The sequence below is a fragment of the Papilio polytes genome, unplaced genomic scaffold, assembly GCF_000836215.1.
Source record: "Papilio polytes unplaced genomic scaffold, Ppol_1.0 DF822067.1, whole genome shotgun sequence".
NCBI classification, from domain to species: domain Eukaryota; kingdom Metazoa; phylum Arthropoda; class Insecta; order Lepidoptera; family Papilionidae; genus Papilio; species Papilio polytes.
The window spans coordinates 1,713,569-1,732,083 of NW_013527137.1; the positions used below are offsets into that span (position 1 = coordinate 1,713,569).

At 32.3% G+C, this 18,515-nt stretch overlaps 1 protein-coding gene across 1 annotated transcript in view; it reads left to right on the plus strand.

The window, feature by feature from the left end:
- The first annotated feature begins 4,897 nt into the window (after positions 1-4,897).
- LOC106106823 (voltage-dependent T-type calcium channel subunit alpha-1G-like) overlaps positions 4,898-18,515 on the plus strand; it is a 74,718-nt gene continuing 61,100 nt past the window's right edge. The window contains exons 1-2 of the mRNA XM_013287482.1: positions 4,898-5,055; positions 14,833-14,972. The gene's annotated coding sequence lies outside the window, so the exon portion shown is untranslated. The remainder of the gene's footprint in view (positions 5,056-14,832; positions 14,973-18,515) is intronic.

Sequence of the window (18,515 nt, forward strand, 5' to 3'; positions counted from 1 at the left end):
AACGCATTTTTTAAAGGTGTACGAAAAGTATCGGTTTGTGATACACAATTAATTTATTTTATTATTCCGTTTGCGCTACTCATTGCTATCTAATTGGTTATTTGTAAAATGCGGAGTTTGTCTCGTTGTAACGAACAAGGCTATTTTTCCATATGTGGACACCGTGAATTTCCGTGACTGTATTTAGAATTTCTTTGATTCTATTTGTCCTATGAGGCGCTTTCCTATGGGCAATACTATATTTCTAAATAAGAAAACTAGGTAAGTCGTCACGACTGTGTCCTATAATAATAATACAAAATCGCTGCTAACTTGAGTATAACATTTTAAAATCTATACTAATATGCTAAAGCGTAAACACACACTTCTTTGTTGCCTGAGATGTCAGCAATTACAACATGTTTTTGAATGATTCTCTTTTTAATAAAAGGTCCTATACTTACGTCATGCTTTAGGCTATGTATCTAACGCTATTAAAGTTAAGGGGTAAATGTTTTGGATAAAAACCCTAACGTGGGAAAGAGACCATACGATACGAGCTGCCAACATTAAGGAAGCAAGGTTGTTATGGTAACGGTAATATTGACATTTGCAATTGAGAATTTTCCAAATGTAAACAATAAAATAGTTTTTATAATTTATGCGGATGAAGCCGTTCGGGAACAGCTAGTATTAAATAAAAAATACTCACAACGAAAGCCTAAGGCATGTAATAATGTGAACAAGTTGAGTTTCAGCTAGGAACTCTAACTGCACAAAGTTACTCCGAAATAAAATCTGAAGTTTCACAATATTAACAGAACAAATGAGCCCCACTTCTTAAACTATTATATACAAATATCGTCATCTTTATTTTTTTCAAGAGAATGAAAGGGATGGTAGATGTTTGGTAAAGAAATCGTTTAATCAACAGGAATATATGAATAACATTCGACACAACAATATGAATAGACGACGTGATCTTATCAACTCAAAGTTTATTATAAAATGATGAATTCATAAATTATAGCAACAAAAACATAACATATATACTATTGTAATAAAGCGTAAACACACACTTCTTTGTTGCCTAAGATGTCAGCAATTACAGCTTGTTTTCAAATAACTCTTTTTAATAAAAAGACCTACACTTACATCACGCTTTAGGCTATATATTTTCACGCCGTTAAACTTAGGGGTAAATATTTTGGATAAAAACCCTAATGTGGGAAAGAGACCATAAGTTGTTGCCAACATCAAGGAAGCAAGGTTGCCATGTTTTGACATCATGTCATGTCATTTTGACATTTGATAATTTGACAAACGTGAACAATAATATAATTTTTTTATAAATTTATGCGGATGAAGTCGCATGGGAACAGCTAGTACATAATAAAATGTTGTTCCATTATTTCTAACTACCATTATTCGTAGTACGTTATCCGAATGTTAGAGCCCAAATGGGTTGAAAGCTTGAGTACGTTTATCTCGCAATGTCTAGGATACGACAGGCGCGTGCCAAGTGTTAGGGCTGTCATAATGTCTGTGTACATTAGCTAGTTAATGAAATCTCGAGGGATTAAGTGTAGATTTAGTTGCTACATTTTCGAAGTAACTTAGTTGTTGAGATGTTGATTAGGAATTTGAAAATAAGAAAATCAACACTACCAGATTAGATTGCAATTTGATTTGTACTTTGAAATAAAATCGTAAAAATATTATAAATGCGAAAGTTTAGATGGATGGATGTTTATTAGGGTTTGTAGCCTAAACGGCGGAACGGATTTCTATGAAATTTGGTATAGATGTAGAGGATATTCTGGAAGAACACATAGGGTACTTACTCTTTTTTTTTATTCCACACGGACGGAGTCGCGGGCGAAAGCTAGTATAAAATAAACTAAATTAATAAAATTTTGGTCACGACGCAGAAAATTTTGTTCCACGTCATAACTATACATCGGGTGTTTTAAAAGTCAAAATATTAATATTTTACTGCAACCGCGTTTTAATGTGTTGTAAACAAAAATTGTGGGCGTTTTATAAACATCCTGTATTTTATGACGACTAATGCTCATCGTGCATCCGGATTGATGAAGACAATGTGCGTTTTGTGTCTCTTCTTATTGTGATTGATTTTTTGTTAGCGTAGCCAATAAATGATTTCAATAGCAAAACTCAGATTTTAGATTTCATTCCGAATGTTATACTCGTACTTTTTTACAGTGGTAGAACCCGCTTTACCACAGAAGACAGGCGTGCAGTGAAAGCAATTCCGCGTTTCGTCTAATGAGTGTGGTGCTGGAGGCCTACTAAAAGTCCCTTTCCTTTTCTACTCTTTTCTTAAGAGAAAAGGATGGCCCGGAAAAGTGGACTTGACGGTGGAGGAGACGCATAGGATGGGGTTATGACCTCTTTATGCGCGTATCCTTCTCCGTCAATGAAGGATAGGCAACGCATCCTCAGTTTCGGATGTTTATGGTCAGCTGTCGCTTTCCATATCGGTGGATTCAGGTGGCCGCTTGCTCGTTTGCCACCTTATATTATATTTAAAAAAAACCTTAGATGTTAGAAATTAATTGTTGTTCGTTTTTTTATCTCCTTTTAGTTCATTAAATTGAACTCAAAAGTCAGCCAGCGGTATATATTTGCGGTGAATATTTTTTTAATAAAATAATTAAAACTTCTGTGCTTAGTTTAATTGGGTTATTTGAAAATTTTCACTTCATTACATTTTTATGTTCAAACTTTTAAAGTTCAGCAATTTTAAAACGCGACAGAACAAAGGACCTAATTTATAATGTACTTTTTCTTTATTACGGAAAACCTACGGAGAATAAAGTTTTACCTTTATCGAGTTAAAAATTATTAGAGTTTTATAGAGAAATTAAGATTCGTAGAGAACTTAAAGATTAAATATAAAACAGTTTTTAATTCATTAAACAGAAAACAGAAAGGTTGACAAATAGTACAATCAGATGCATAAAATATACACTTGTACAAAGCTTCGGAAACTTGTGTGTGAATTAATTTCAAAAATATGTATACTATTTGAATCCGTTCCTATGTTTGCAATCATATATAAATGTTATAGACGAAAACATGAATAAAACTAAAAGTCTATACAAATTTATAAAGTTTTGCAATTGTACACTTATTGATGCAGCTGACTGTACTCATAGAGAATTTCAATAACGCAATAGGCAGTGACCATGATATGGACATGCCGCGAAAAACATCACTACCGCGAATCAGACAAAAAACCAATTTCAAACACAAAGTAACGTTATAGTGTGTTTTGACACATGTCGATAACAAAGATATGCGTAACGATCAAAGACATTTAAACAATATACAGAAGAGGCATAGTGAACAACATTTTTTCACCGTTACTTTGTCTGAAAGGTACTATATCAGTTGTCAAGTTTAATTCGCCACCTCGTGTCCATGTATTAAAACATTTTACAAAATGTATAATCCGTCTTTTATTATAAAATTAACCAAACAGTATTGCAAAATAAAATATAAAGATTTAAACGTGGTATCGAGGGTCTATCAATAGCGTTACTGAGAACTGTTTTTAGTGTCAACTTTGTCTCCTCTATATATTTGAATATCTATGGTAACGACAAACTAAAATGAGCGAATGGATAGGCTGTCTAATCAATGTGACTTCGCATAGCTTTTGAAACTCAAAGCATAGTGTGATATTGACAAGGCTGTCATGAACAATTTGTTAGCAGAATAAACTTCAGAGATTAACTACGTTATAACAAGCTTTATCAAAACAACCTACGCGATATCAAGTTTTAAAAGCTTTAAAATTAATAGATGGTTATCTCTATTTATATTAATGTTATAAAGAGGAAAGATTTGTATTTTTGTATGAATTGAAAAAACTCAGAAACTATTGGGCCGATTTTAAAAAATTCTTTTACCTTTAGAAAGGTAATTCATCTGTGAGCAACATAGGCTATGATAGAAGCATTAATTTCACGCGGGAATAATCGGGAACAACATCTAATTAAGTTTAATAATTTATGCAGTGATTTCGAATAAAGCAAGAGGAATGTAACAAATTCCAAATATTAAAAGAAAACTATGCAGTAATTCGTCCTATGTAAGAAAGCGTTCACCTTGTGCCGCGCTGGAATTTAATTTGGAATCCTTTGCATAGCATAGAAAAAGGCGTGATTTTACCTCCGTTAAAGAAATAGCTAGGAAAAATAAATGTATTTTCTTTTAAGAGTCTTTTTTACAAATAATATTTTTTTCATTGTTTTTAAGATAAATTAAAACAGGAAAATACGACTATTGTGCAATGCATATGCAGTTCCTTTGGTATTGCGGATGTCCATAGGCATCTATGGTCACCTCGTTTCCCACTGCTAGTTTGCCCCTTCTTTAATGGAATCTGTTTACTGGATACCTCTTTTGACTACAAATGTAAGTATTCAGTCCTTTAAATCGAGTTATTATGAATAAATCGAAACAAACTATTTTTATTCATAATAGCTGTCGCCCGCAAGTCCGTCCGCGTGAAATTAAAATAAAAAACCTAAGTATATGTGACTTTCAAACGAACTACTACATCTATGACAAATTTCATTGAGACCGGTTCAGCCGTTTAGGTTAGAAGCTCTAGTAAATATCCATCCATTCATCTAAACTTTCTCATTTATAATATTAGTAAGCTGCTGAATCTTTTCTGGTAATTTAAAGTTGCAATAAAAGCTCATTAAAAGCTCGCTAATAAGGTCGCGAAATAAAAGAGCGGACATAAGTCGGGTACGGAAATCAATTCGATTTGTCCATCAATATGAGCTACTTATGTCTGAATGTGGCCACCGTACCTGTAACAGGTAGGGATAGGGTGGGCTGGGCGGGAATCCGGGAGCAGTGCTGTCGCGGACGTCGGCTCAGTCGGACGTCTATTTGTGCTGTCACGCGAAAACCATCTAGTGAATAAGTGAACAGTATTACCCTGTGCCCCGATTTTGCGAACTTATTTTGTTGTGTTTTAAAAATTATATCTGGATTTTTCTTGTGCTGAAGAGTTATTTTTTTAATGAAAAGGTAAGCTTGATTTTGAATTTTTGGAAATTGTTTTTACTCTCCAGTTGCATGGGTAATGAAAAGTAATAGAATTTTATTTTTAAATTTTTTATTAAATACTTTTATTCATAATCTTTTTAATCTGTGTTTTAAGTTAAATAAAAAGAGAAACTGTTAAATATAACATCGGATGTATGAGTTAAATTTATTTATTTTAAGTACTAATTACTAAAAGCGTGTTTTAAAACATTTTTAAGTATATAAGGAAAATTTTAATTTCGTGAAGACACGGGGTGGAGGCGAGCTTTACTTGTTGCATTCCACGTTTATGTAACCTTCGTAATAATTTATATGCCTATTTCTTACTCTACATCATTTAAGTCCAGAGAAAACTCGAAATGTTCAATCAAAAAATAGATTATAAACAATTATAATCACTTGAGAAAATTAAAATACGCTAGTATCATCTATTTCAAAAAGATTAAGAATATAAGGCGATTAAGTAATTTAATTTTAAAACGAACAATAAATTTATTCAAAGTGTAAACCGTATTATAAAGAAGGGCTTACATTTGTCTCACACAAAGCGAAACCCAAGCAGATGTCAATATTAATGCTGAGAAATTAATTTATCATTCAGAGAGGTCTCGAACTTATTAAAGTATTCTGTAACTCGGTGCCGGCACAAAGGACTACTTCTTAAGACACTGCTAATCTGGACTTTGGCTCTGATCCAAAACTAAGTAAAGATTAGATATGGCAAAGGCCACAAATCTCTTTCTATTTAGTCGTATTTCATCGAAACAATAGGAAATATGGGCATAGGATGTTACTATAAGCAGTATAGTAGTAGTAATAAAGAATGTGCCTTTATTCTTAAAATTATTTCCTAATAATTAAAAAAAACGTGCAATATATTTCAAAACTTAGCATATCTGCAGCGTTTAAAACTACGAGTCAACTTTCACCTTTATTTAAGAAAAAAGGCTTGGAAACTTTCCAGTAGAAGAAGGAAGCAGTTGAACATTGAAATGATAGCTAAGAGAAAAAGGATAACTCTACCTATATCAATCAGGTTGAAAGAAATATTTTTTTTTATTTTCACTTCATATTTTCCATAGGCATGTTAGTACCGAGCCAAATGAAATGAAAGTATCTGCTTACCCCACTAGGTTACGGGCGTGAAATATGTTGTATGTTGTTTTAAAATTAAATACCGATCTTACGAGTATTTGTTCATACAAAACGGCAGAACAAACCAACTAAGAAGCTTATATACAAGGAAGTATTAAAAAAAAAACACTAATTTTCACATTGATTGATTGAATATATTAATTTGTATAGTTATTTTAATGTGAAACATCATACAACTTAGTGTTTAAAATTTTTTTAGGTATTTCCTGGTTAACTTTTGTAACGTTAATCACAAAACCACGTCATGAATTATTTGCAATGCAAAAAGTAAACGAAACCAATTGCGCTCGCGGTAAAATGTATTTGTTTACACATTTCATTGTAACCGTTTTATGAATTTCAAAATATTTTCATACGTAGCGTATGTATTATTTATGGGTTAATAATTATTAAAACCGTTTGTATATCTGTATTCTACCATTGAACTTTACAACATATAATGCGATTAATCTACATTTAAATGCGTTTGAAAAAAGTACTAGGCTTGCAACAAATCTGGAACACCAAATGATGTTGCAAATGGTCCTAACGTCGTTTAGTTGTCGCATTTAAAGAAGAATAGTTTGGAACAAGTTGTCGAAGTCAATACATTCCAATTGTTTTGTGGATAATAAAAGCCAATACTTCAAATTAGTGCAAACCAGCTCTCTCACAAATCAGTTGGGTTTCTGATGGATTGGTATACGAGTTTATATATATAAAAAAAAACCCTATCCAAGATCTGTACAATGAACACGTATCACACAAATTGGTTTGTACACTCAAGGAATGTAATCTCGTTCTTGGCGCAGAATTTAATCTTTTAGTGGGTAAATTATGAGTGATAGTTCACTCTGAGAACTCAATTGGGAACGAGTATAGCCGACGGACTACACCCGTCGGGAGATACGCATCGACTTATTTATTGATATTCAAGAACAACACGCTCCGATGCTGTTAGGTTTTTATTTAAACGATTGGCAATGTGTAAAGCTTACACGTAGTTATTTTTGTTATCTTACATTTATATTAGCTTCGCATCTGTGTACCTTATACTCTTATAATGGTTCCTAATTTGAAATCAAGTCAAAAATCTTAATTTGAAAAGTAGTTGCAAAACCTTAGAGAAGGCGCACACCTTTACTAAGCTATCGCTACAATGCGATTGTCGATTGTTTTTTAGCCAATGCAACTGTTTAGCTGCACAACTAAAAATCGAGTAGTATGCATACTTCCTTATAAACTCATAGGTATCAAAGCGAATAAAACAGTTGCGCGATAGTTTAGTTTCAGGTATGCGAACGCTCTACATTGTCTTTGGTATACTTTGATGATCCATAAAATCTATGATTTTGCAGTCAATGAAACTTAATAGAAATATTTTCTTAAGCATTCAGAATAATTTAAATTATAGAATAAATGGTTATGTACATTAATATCTAACCACCAGATTTTTCACATCACTTTTTAAGTTTTTTTTCTGTGAATTACCTTTGCATTCGTGTGCTTTAGTAGTGTGAGCCAGGTGATTACGAAAAAAATTACGGTCAATTCAAAAGACAACGGATATAATTAAAAACAGAAATATACTTTTTATGCAGGAACAAAAGCGCAAGTAGAACACGTTCCCAATCCATAACATAAAAGTGAATGTTTTCGTTCCGGCCAGTGTTTTGTTATTACAAATTTTATAACACATTTTCTCACAGTAAAAGCCCTTTAGTGTGTGATAAAGTTACTTCGGAAAATTCCATACGTCACAAAAATTTGCCTATCTCTTGTAAAAAAAATACCAAGAAAGTGAAGTAGGGAAGTTCGAAATCTTTGAAGCACACTCAGGATGTCTTTATAAATACTTATTCGAAAAATTTCGTGACGTCTCAATTTTCTTTTTGCAAGAATGTATGGCTTTTTTCTTTGCGTTATAGACATTCTGCTGGTAATCAAAGAAAATCATATTAAAATATTTATTTATTTTGATTCAATCACTCGACCTTGACGTCAAAATCATAAGAAGTCAAGATAATGGGTTCATATTTTCTACATTCCAAAATTTAGATGAAAGAAACACGCGTGTTGTTAACTTTTTTGGAATTATCGCTACATTGAAAGATCTAAAATATTATTCAAAATAAAAATATACTTTAATTTTTTAAAATTTTCAGAGTAACTTTGAACAACTATTTGACTCTGAGAAAACGTAGAAAGCGTCTTTCAACCTTTGACTTTACTCTACAAACCCAAAAGAATAATTCAATTAAATTTAAATGAACCTATTACCTACTATTACATTTTTAAAATAAATCACTTTTTTTTATTTAATCTAGAAAATATATCTAGAAGTGAAGTCATGAAATGCTTGATACAAAATACTTTATCTTTACTACAGTACGTAACTAGATATATCCGGATATAGCTTTGATACAGGAACATTGTGTCACAAAGCGTTGTGATGGATATCTCAAAGGTGAATTTCAACGTATAACAAATTGAAGTGACTATGCTACACGAAGGCAAACGACAGCCCGACGATTGTGATACAAATGAATCAATTTTAGTAAATCCGTATTGCAATAACAAAAAATAATTCTGATATTTTAAATTCTTAATCAACTAAACTCCCTCGGGTGAAATTATTTGTTTTCTATGCGTCTATTAGTTGATTTTTTAAATATATTGCGTCTGTGTTAAATCATTTTACGGTTTGCAGCTTAATTTAGTGCGTTTGCTCATATTTGAGAGAAAAGTATCGTTTAGGCGACTTAACATAGCCTCGAATGTTCTGGAAAACGTGTACCTAACCTCAAAATACGTATGCGTATTGAAATGTCTTAATGAACGGTTTATTTAATGAGAAAGTAACATGAGACTTAGTGAGAAATGAAGCATGTCACACTTTTGATGTCTCGCCACATAAAACCCGGATTTCGTCCCTGACCAGAGGCGTTTAAAGCCAACGGTATCAAATTTTATCCAACTCTTGACCTGGAAACCTTGTTCATATGTTCATGACCCGGAATAATGCCAATATTAAATTTGTTTATTAAATTCGCAAAGTATTATTATCCAACAACTAAAACGTACGGCGTTATAGCTCTAAACAGATTTATAGTATTGCCGTATATTGGGTTAATGGATAAACAGAATACTCGATATGAAACGTAAAAATCGATATATTCATTTTCATAAACCATTCGAAAAGTTTTCAATTACATTCTAGAGAAAACTCTAACTGTAATAAAAAAAAAACCCACAAACATCGTTAGACACTGTTTGGTTTACCACGTGTTTTAACTTAAACGATTGACGACTATCGACTGACGATCGAATTGATATCATGGACGTAAAAATTGTTTTGTTTCATAAAAATATCTTCATCTTTCTTATGTACTTTACTATTACACTGGATGCTAGAGTCAGGGTATAAATGGTTGTCATATGGTTGGATGTATTTGATTTAAAAATTTAAGTTTTTTATGGTAAGGCTCTTTAGTTATAATATAAATAATCTATGCTTTCTTCGTGCCCAAACGTGACGAGTAAATTTTTTAAACACACTTACTATATAAAGTGTATTAATTTGTGAGGGTTTATGAATAACATAGTTAAAGATATCAGACAAACTTTATCTAATTAAATGTGTTTTTAATATAAAGGGAATATAAGCTTATCTTCATGCTTTGTAGCTCAACAACTTTCTTACTTTATATTTGTTATTAGTTTGTAAGCCAAGGCCAGGCTCCCGTGGAATCCAAATGAAATCTGATAACAATCTCTTGTTTACTAAACTCAATAAAGAGGGAAATAACTTTGAAAAGAAAATTGTTTTCCAAGTCTTTTGGTCGGCGGGTTTTGGGTCCGAATATCGACACGCAAATACAAAACGAATTCGGATTAAATCGTAAATACATCTCTCTGACAATTTAGACGATTTTTCTTTATAGACAGCACTAGCTTTCGCCCGCGACTCCGTCCGCGCGGATTTAAAAAAAACAAAAGCAAGTTGCCTATGTGCTAATTCAGACTATCCTCTACATCTATGCCAAATTGCATTTAGATCCCTTCAGCCGTTTAGGCTACAAACTCTAACCAACATCCATCCATTCATCCATCTAATCTTTCGCATTTATAATATTAGTTTATTATGAAATTTTGATTATTTAGTTTAATCGTGTTTAAACACAATTATGTAACGAATTTTTGCAACCTCGGTTAAAAAGCTTACATTTTAGTAAGTCATACTTAATATAATAAATGTGAAAGCTTGAATGGTTGGATGGATGTTTATTATGTATGTATCTCCAAAACGGCTAAATGAATTTGATTGAAATTTAACAGACCTTTACATTTTTTAATTCCCCAACGACTGAGCCGCGGGCAGTATATCAAAAATAATAGTATTTACGATTTAATTTCGTAATAAACCTTTTATTTTACATATTTATCTTAAAACAAAGATTATACTTTTATTTAAAAAGTCCAATTTTTGTCAATAGGGTAAAGGATCGCTACGTCCATTAAATCCTCGTACCGGAACACCAAAAATGTCGTACAATAAAAGCTAAACGTCTAAACCTTCCTATTTCTACTCCATTTATCGTACAAATAAGGGCGTTCGGGAAACCTTCACATTGATCTATTATGGGAGTCTCACGCAAGGATTCTAAGTGAATATATTTTCCAATTTTACTGTACACGGCGGCCGGGCGTGAGATATTGCCTATCAGTGTTCATTGTCCTTGGTACATTGCTTTTTAAAGGAGAAAAACCGCTGTAATGGAAAAATGGAGAGAACGGTGATTGGTGTGATTATCTTAACACGCGATTCAGGTTTCTACGGATTTTTAACTTTAAATGTATTAACAGTAATACTGTTTTTGCATAACTTTTTTTGTTATATTATAAGGTGGCAAACGAGCAAGTAACCACCTGAATCCGCCTTAATGACGAAGCGTCTGCTGTCCATAGACGTCCGTAACTATAGATGCGTTGTCTACCCTCAATCGACGGAAGAGAAGACGCACATAAACAGGATATATCCCTTTGCTATGCGTATTCTCCACCGATAATTCCACTTTTCCTATTAAGAAAATTGTGAAAAAAGGGAATAAAAGTAGGCTTCCAAAAATCATTAATTAAAGCAAAATAGCTTTGGGCTACTATAACACATATATTTTTGTCCATTCTAATGTGATCCTCGTTGAAATATAAATGTGCAGAAACTAATATCAAACATCAAAAGTCCATAAGTGACTACGTAGATTAAAAATCGATTTTTTATGTTTTATTTATATAACACCGGGCTGTAACGCGTTTTACAATGCACTTCAAAATTATCTTTCTACGCTATTCAAACGCTTAATTGAAACACAGTTGCAAAGTGAAAAAGGTCAATAGCAATTTATCAATTAATTTTTAGTTTAATTAAATATATTATGATAGTATTTAAGACCCGCGTGTTCATTTTGACCGACTTCCCAAAATAAGGAGGTGCTTAATTCGTCTGTATGTTTTTTGTTATATGTGTTACGGCATAACTCCACCGCTAGTGGACCGATTTTGATAATTATTTTTTTATCCGAAAGGTAATGCTTGCAGGTGGGTCCCATTTTTTTGTTTGATTTTTGGAGTCAAAGACTACGACGTAGTTATCAATAATTGAATCAATTTATTTTTAAACTTTGCTTATTACCTGTCCCACCTAATTGTAAATTGTCTGATAACGACGCAACGTGTAAATGATGTGATGGAAATATCGGATTTTGTTCCCTTCTCTGATAGTGACGTCATTTTTAAGCTATCTGATCCTTTATCAGCCAGTGGTGGGACAGTCCCTTATTGTGGATAAAATTATGCCGTTAACATCTTCAATAATCTTACGGCTTGAAATTGAATTCACTTTCAAAACAAATAAATCTGATTTAGTTATTTTATGTTACCGAATAGTGCAGTTTTCAGTCAATTCCAAATTTACCTTCACCGTAACAACAGTCTTACTGAGACTATTTCAAGGTTTTCCAAACTGTTTTTCTCGTAAACCTCTTTCATACTTGTAACCCCTCAACTTATAATTTTGGGTATTCATCATATTGTAAATCACTATTTTAAATTTAAATTTAAAAACTAAATACTTCACGGTGACAACCCTAGATATTGTGTTTATTCAAGATTATTGAGTTAGAGATAATGCACAGGGTTGAACAGATATGTTGTTCAATAATCCCATATCACAATATATCTGGTCTCGTACAAATATGATTGTCTGCCAGAACAAGAGCGGGCATAAATCAGGTGCAGGAATTGGGTCACAGGCATACGAATATACGATATTAAATATGTCAGTTGCACAGTAAACGAAACTAGTGAATATTTTGTTAGTATTTTAATAAAAGTTTCACGGAAAATGTAACATTAGTTGTTTGCTATACGAGTAAATTACATAGTTATTTTAGTAAAAATAAATGTGGCTGCGTATAACATAGTGACGTTCTTTGTAATTTCTTGTTTGTGAAACAATAAATGTAATTTATGGCAATTAGCAATACTATAATAACCCAGGATAGTTTAAATACTTATTTTATAGTGTCCTGAAAGTCGTGTTTAATTATTTATCTTAAATATTAAAAATACAAAAGTTTCGATAAATTGAAATTTGGCTTAAATGTAATGCATAAAACATAGACTATTTTTTTTTAATTCCACGCGGGTGTAAGCTAGTATTGTAATAAGAAATCTTTTTGATTAGGAGAAGGAACACACAGTACAGGCTTACAAACAAATAATAAATCTATTAGAAGTCAGAAATGAAAGTCAAACATCAAAACCTTCAAGGGAATGATTAATGAGTAAAATTCGGATTTTCATTCAACAAGCCGATCATAAAACAAAATAACGCCTGTTGGTGTTCATTTTCACTTGATTGCGTCGACGTCACGTCAACGTCACGTCACGAATAACATCCGTCATCGCGTCAGTGACGGCACGCGATCGGTTACCGCTCACTGTGTAATGACACGGAAACATTCCCAGCGGCTAAACACAAGATATGTTTATTCAAGTCACGAAATAGGCAATATTCAGTAAACATTGGTGCGAAACTTTGATTGCTTATCGTATACTTACTTTATATGGTTATTATTAAGCAGTCAACAAACACATGAGGCTCGAGCCTACCCAAGGGAAGAGCCACTAGAACTGCTGTTACTGTTCTTAACAAAAAAAGAAAGAAATTATTTGATTTATTGAATTTACTTAGTGCTACAATAATTCTATCCTACCACTACCGATAAATAGTTATAAACGCGTAAAAACTGAAGTAAAACAATCTTACTAACTAATATGATGAAGTCGTAAGTTTAGATGGACGCATGGATGAATTTGTAGACTAAACGGCTAAACGGATCTTGATGATATTTGGCATAGATATAAAGGATAGTCTGAAACAGCACATAGTCTTCGTACATTCGTTTTTTTTTAATTCCATACGGACGGAGTCGCAGTTTCGCCCGCTAGTGATTCATAATTCAGAAATTCAGCAGCGGTGAAACTAGTGCAAAGATATTTGCATTGCAGTGATAAATCTCCGAGTACCGAACATATTAGATAAACTAAAATCAGGGTAGCTAATGCAAAAGTTGATAACTAAAAGCATTGGCGCGTCACTGGCTCTGTAAGCTTACAAGGCCGTTATCGCTTCGGCATACGTTTGCCAATTGTACCGCTATATTGCGTTGTTTGGAAACTGCTTATCTCTTAACGACAATTCATACAGATATTCAATTACATTAAGTACCTAAAATGTTATTGAAAGTAGTTTGATCCGCGAAAGGTAAGCCTTAAGCAATTCTTAATTCAAGTTATAATATAACCTAAAAGTATTGTCCACAATCCTAATTGCTTGTGGTCACTCTATCTTAGGTGGAAATAAAACAAAAGACGATCATTTAACTTTAGTAGAAATCACGTAATTCCAAAACTTATACGTTTTATAGAATCGTATTTCTACACTTCTTTGGTAGAAAAAGTTATTTAAATACACAACTAAATCATAAATATTAACCACAGCTTCACAAGCTACTAGAAAAGTCTGTTTTATACGTCTTATTTCTAGACTACTTAAAAGTATTAAATCCATCCTTAGAGCGAATAAAAGAAAATTAAAAATTGCAAATATTAAAAGTAAAATACAAAGAAAAATAAGCGAAAGTTGCGCTTACAAGTATTAAAAGTAAAATGCAAAGAAAGAAAAGTACGTGACGGAAAAGTTCCTCTTTTACATTTAATATTCCGTTTCTTAATATTTCATTTTGAGGAGGATTATCCGGCCGTGTCTTAAGTCTCTAAGATTCCGTTCAGAGCTCCTATACTTTTGGTGTCAGCAAATTGTAAAACAAGACGGAATCTTTCATAACTCATTAAGTCGTTGTTCTGCTTTAAAAGTAACATATTTTTGATGATGATGATGAACAATTAATGATTTAAAACTGAATTAAGATATAAAAAAGTTTATACAATGTAGCCTATTTGTGGAGAATAAATCTAAATCGCAAGTAAACTAACCTTTAAATTCTAAAGTTAAAAAATGTTACCTATCTAAATGTTCATAAATATTCGTTTTTGTTACAGAACATCCCGATGGCCTCAAAGTCGAGATAAAACCTGTTAAATCAATATTATTACTTAAAGTTTAAGTGAAGTGTTTAAAGTATTATAAGTTCTGCAACGACTCTTCCGTGAACTTTAAGAAAAGCTGTCCCAATGTAGAGGTAAGCAACTTATAGGTACTTTTTTAAACTGTTAAAAAACAACAATATAAAATTTACAAAACATTAGTCCTTTCTGCTAAGCAGAGTATGAATACTGAACTTCTCAAATGCATTTACAGATATAATTAACTTTGCCATAGTTTTAAACTTTATCCCGTATATCGCCAACAGTCGCGACAAACTGGAAGCATTAAAATGAGCAGATGGGCGTCCATAGAATGCAGCAAACAAAAGTGTATTGTTAACACTATAATCGCACGGCGCTAAGAGATAGAACGCGATAAATATATAGAGAGGATGGCCTAGTTTACACTGTTGCGGTTCCTGAAACGTCGCGCGTTGAATTGTGGAGCTTTCTTAGTTAAATGAATGTGTTTTAGTTCCCAGAAGACGCTAGTGTTAGTGAATTATATGCGTAGCGTACGCAGTGTGATAGTAATGGGCAATTAAGATGGAATAAATCAAAATAATAGAAACACGATGATCTACAACATGGAAGGAGCAAAAAGCTACGAGTTTCGTAATAATTTCTTGTGAATCTTCCTCAAAGTGACTTCATATCGTATTTAGAAGAAGTTTTAAAATCTATAGTTATGACAATGCGATTTTAGTTTTATGATTCTATAGTTGGTCAATTCAAAATATTTTTTACTGTAGTAAATATTGATTGAATTTTAAATTTACGAGTAGTCAGTCATAAACAGTGAAAATGCTTTCAGCTATGAAAGAGGTAAACACAGTAATAACATAATTCTGTATTTTCATAAATATGTTCAAATCTGAGACAAATTAGTATTCGTAGTCAGAGATCTTCATTTCTTATGTATTACGCGTTGCTCTCACCAATCGTGGCATTGCCGACATGACAAGAAAACATCAATATTAGATTAACGCAAGGACAATGAATAACTATGACCAAGAGAACTTCGAAACTTAATGTTTTCACTAATTAAAATAATATAATCTCTTTTAAAAGTCCCAGTTTAATTTATCATACTAATATTATAAATGCGAAAGTTTAGATGGATGGATGGATGGATGTTTGTTAGAGTTTGTAGCCTGAACAGATTTCAATGAAATTTTGTATAGATGTAGAGGATAGTCTGAAAGAACACATAAGCCTATGTGTACTTCCATTGTTGGTTTTTTAATTCCGCGCGGACGAAGTCGCGGGCGAAAGCTAGTATTTCATAAAGGAAATACTAAAAATAAGATCTAAAATAAAACTTAAAATTTTTGCGCACTATTTCGAGCTTCATGTGTTTTAAATTTAATTAAAAATTACATTTTAACTAAACTTTTGCCTTCATATTTAATGAGCTCTTCGCAAAAGCTTTCGATATTGGACTTTGGGTTGGAAGTTCTGAAAGGTCTGAAGTTAAGTCATGGAAACATATCACAGCTGCGCTTCAAGTGTCGTGACATCTGCTGTTATTGTGCTTGTGAATAGTTTTTGTGCAAAATTTTTAACGTATCAAAAGATTTGTAAACATCCAGTGGTAATGTTTATTAAATATGTTATATGTAAATTTGTCGTTAGTTATTAACTAGACATGGGGTAGGCAGATTTGGAATTTATTATCCCGTATCTGATAGTTTTAATTGCATTACATATTTCACGAAAAAAACTAAATTTAAAAATCCTACACTGTTTTAATTTTCTTCACATCTTCAACGAATTCACGTCATCGATTTGAAAAATTCTCGCCTATTGTTATTATTTGAAATTCACTATGAGAGAAATATCAACAAACAATCAGGAATACCGAAATTCCTCGGAACTGTATTGAAGTAGTGCGGATGAAATACGAACAATGACCGAGACGATCACAGGGATGGGTGTAGTTTAAACTAGTTTGTTGAAATATCGTTGCTAAACGATGAACCGTTAACCGTTTTTTATTTAACTAGTCTAATAGTATAATTTGGGAAGGTGTCTGGACGCCTTTTTCAGCCACCAGTCTTTCTTCGTTAAATGTGATGATAAATTCAGTGACAAGGCTAAACTAGTTTATCAACGATTTCTAGAAAGCAAAATAACATTACGTATTTCGTTGAAGAGAAAACAGGCAGCAACCCATCTCTAGATCATAGACGCCGGGGCCGGGGCCGTGATTGACTGACATGTATGAGAAGACAGATTCCGTTCCCCGACTCGCTCTGATACCGGTTTATTTTCGTATAAGTCAAACAGAGCTCCGGTATGATAGGAACAAAACAAATTGACAATCCACAAGTCGTATGATGCTGATATATTTACAAGACAACACGAATGTCTTGTTGAAAATAGAATAAAGTTTATAAGAAAAATCTTTTATTGACTTCGTAATATTACTAAAAACTACAGCACTACTAATTAAAGCACAAATGGTGGAAATTAAATATATTAAAAAAAACAAAACAAATGACGAGGAAGTGAAAAAGCTTCAGTCTGTGGAATGATCAATTTTATTTCCTTTGCCGCTATATTTTGCAAAATAACAAAGAGTAAAATTGTTGCGAGGTAATTCTGCATTTGTTATGACATCGCGTTTGTTTTGTTTCATTTAATGTAATTTATGTTTTACTTACACGAGCGTAAGTTATTGAACAGATGTTAAGGTAGTGAGAGGAAAGAAGGATAATTTATTTTAAATTGGTTTATTAAATGCTTCGCGGAAAACCCTTGCTGTCTGATTTTACTTTTGAATTTATGATAGTCATAATTATGTTTGCATGAATTTATTATTTATATATTGCAATTAAACATGCAACATATTTAGCAGTGTTTATAGAGGTTTTTAATACTGTTTTATTTTTAAAACTGCAATTCAGGCTGTTTCTAATGACTTTAAACATTTTTTTTATTATAGCTTAGTTCGAATCGTTAAAGGTAATATTAGTAAATTAAAAAAAACAACTAAATATAATAAATAAAAAATCATCCAATGGTCTGACGATTTACCGTTTCATATTTGACCAAAGCAAAACTCTGTTAATATTTTTCACTTATCAACGTCGTCTCTACTTAGTACTTCATTACAGTAAAGAAATGGATTATTTGGACTATTGCCATGCTTTGACAATCTCATCACAGAACTTATATTTACAACGTTCTTGTAGAAAATATTTGCACTTAACCCGATATAGATTATGAGTTATTCTGTGTAGCATTCTTTATTTTCGTATCACCAAGATAAATTCATTCTATGAGAAATCTTGCAGGACTGTAATTGGTGTCAGATTTCATCATGTTACAATGCAAAAAATCTATCTGTACGAAATTTCTGGTTATTAAAATAACTAATAACTTGGTTAACTACAATAATTCCAAGCTTATTACGAAATCTACTATCTCGTATTTATAATTTGAATAGGAAATAAAGAAAAAAGAAGTATTATTTTAAATGTAACTGCAGTGCAATGAGAAAACTTGTACGTTTTAAGCGATGGGAAGAAACGTACCAACTGTAACTGGTTCATGCAAAAATCATAGCGAAGCTGTAATTTCTAGATGAATCAGCGGTGTTGGAAAATTGGATAATGCCAGCCGGCGCGGGGAGT